Source organism: Helianthus annuus, chromosome 17 (assembly GCF_002127325.2).
Source record: "Helianthus annuus cultivar XRQ/B chromosome 17, HanXRQr2.0-SUNRISE, whole genome shotgun sequence".
Classification (NCBI taxonomy): Eukaryota; Viridiplantae; Streptophyta; class Magnoliopsida; order Asterales; family Asteraceae; genus Helianthus; species Helianthus annuus.
Genome location: NC_035449.2, coordinates 107,413,351 through 107,415,659, shown reverse-complemented (window position 1 = coordinate 107,415,659; position 2,309 = coordinate 107,413,351).

Sequence of the window (2,309 nt, the reverse complement as noted above, 5' to 3'; positions counted from 1 at the left end):
TAATGATTGTTTATTGTTATTTATTCTTGATTATGTGACTCATGTAAACCCTAGCTTTTCACATACTAGTTCTGTATTTACTGATTGAATTCTGATTACTGTGAAATGATGTTGATCAGTGGTGTAATCGTTTGCCTGATGTCAAGATACGTTATATGTTAGAATTGTTGAATGATAATTGGATTGCATATGAATGAATTAGGGTTTTCCTGATCGTATGAACGTAAGAATGTAACTGTTACTTTGATTCTGTGAATTGGATTTGGAAATCACGTATGTGAAACTCAGAGTTAACAGTCAGGGTTTTGTGAAGTCACAAAACTCTGAGTTTTGATTATCATGTTTGTTGTCTGAGTTTCTTGCTTAAAAGTCTGAATTTTATGAGGTGAAAGCTTGTCAGACTTTTACATAAGTTGTATTGTCCGAATTTTATAAAGGGGAACAAGAGGTCCGAGTTTTACATGCTTGTGTTGGGTCCGACCTTTAAACCCTACATGGTCCGAGTTTCTGTCTTGATTAACCTGGTCCGACTTTGTAGGTCCCTCGGAGGTTGAGGTTAAACCTTATCCTTGTTATGTTTAACACTCTAGCAAGTGCGGAATCCAAGCTAGAATGCAAACCGATAGTTTAGATGAGAACAAAAGCTACAAAGAGAAAGAGTAGACACACAAGATATCAAAGTTTTCTCTTGTATTTCAGTGGACACGGTTACAGCCCTTGACCAAACTGAAAATGCTCTCTACAAGACTTGGTTCACTCACATACACTGTCTAACTACTTTCAGATGTCTAACTGTGAAATGAACCATACATGGGTATATATACCCATAACAGATTGATTGTGTCGAAGGATCAGAATGTCTGTCGAAAGATCATCTATCGACCAGAAACCTTCCGAAGGATCCACATATACCTCGAAGGATGGTATATCCTTCGAGGTCCATTTGAATCCATCGAAGGTTATCTTTCGAGGTCATCGAAGGATATAAACAATCCTTCGATGACATCCTTCGAAGCAATCAAACTTACAAACTGAGTGTTGGCTGTTTGGCCAAGTCAAACCAGGAGGATGGTTGACTTGGTCAAACTTACATTCAAACACATATACAAACCAATAAATGACGTAAACAAGACTAACAAAAGACATCGTTTTATATCATTACAAAATACAGACAAAGTACAGACACAAGTGCACCAACAAACTCCCCCTTGGCTGTAGCTTTGTCTCAATCTTCGAGTCTTTAAGTCTCTGACGTCCTTTCAGCTGTTAAGTGATGCGATGACCATGCACTTCCCGCATTCACAAGTAAATTGAAGCAGTACAAGGCCTTCTTCTGAAACTTCATTGCTTGTTCACGATCTCTAACCAGGTAGTTGATCTCGTGATCCTTAAGAATAATAATATCCGACCTGGACATGTTAGTAATCCACATCGGATCTATTATTCGAAAGTTCTCTTGACTATCTCGGAATAAGATCACGGCTTCTCCAGTATCCGCATCATAGACCCAGCAACGAAAGTTTCCCAGAAAGTCAGTCTTCATTTTCAGCAAAGGTATCTTCTTCATCAACTTTGGAGGATCATAAACCAAACGATAGCGAGCAGTGTTGGTTTCTGGATCAAGTGTAAATCTGATCTGCTCGTATCGAGGAAACTGCGGCTTGTATAGCGGATCCTTCCAACCCCTTCTTCTTTCCAATCTTATCTTCTTGGCGAACAGATCCACCATCTTTTCTTCGACTCGATTGATAACATTTAGTTGAGCTAAAACTGCAACATCATAGTACGGAAGTGACAGAATGCTGAGAAGAGACCTGAAGTACTGAAGACCGCATTCTCGTTTCACAACCATGCAGTGAAGCTCCTTGATAAACATCCAGCTAATGATACGACCCCGAGCCTGATTCTTTTCCAGACTCATGTAATTAACCTGATCCAACGGAGCGAGCGGAGGAGGATTCCTAGCTAGGAAATCCGCTCGCCATTCGTTCACGGTCTTCTCACGGTTTTCTTGAGCTGAAGGAGAATCTGCAGAAAGATTAGCGAATTCTGCCGTTTTCGCCGCCACAAACTCATCATCAAGGGCATTAACCTCCGCATTATCTTTCCCAACATAGACAGGACGTTCCGGATCCGAACAGATGAAGATTTCATCAATTGTAGAGAAATCGGTTTGGTCCGGAACCAATGGAGTATTATCGATCATGTTCACATCAACTTCATCCAATTCCTTCAGAGCCAGTACCCGTTCATCAGACATTTCGGTAACATGTTCTCCCTCTTCTAAAAGTTCACCCGTGACTGGATGA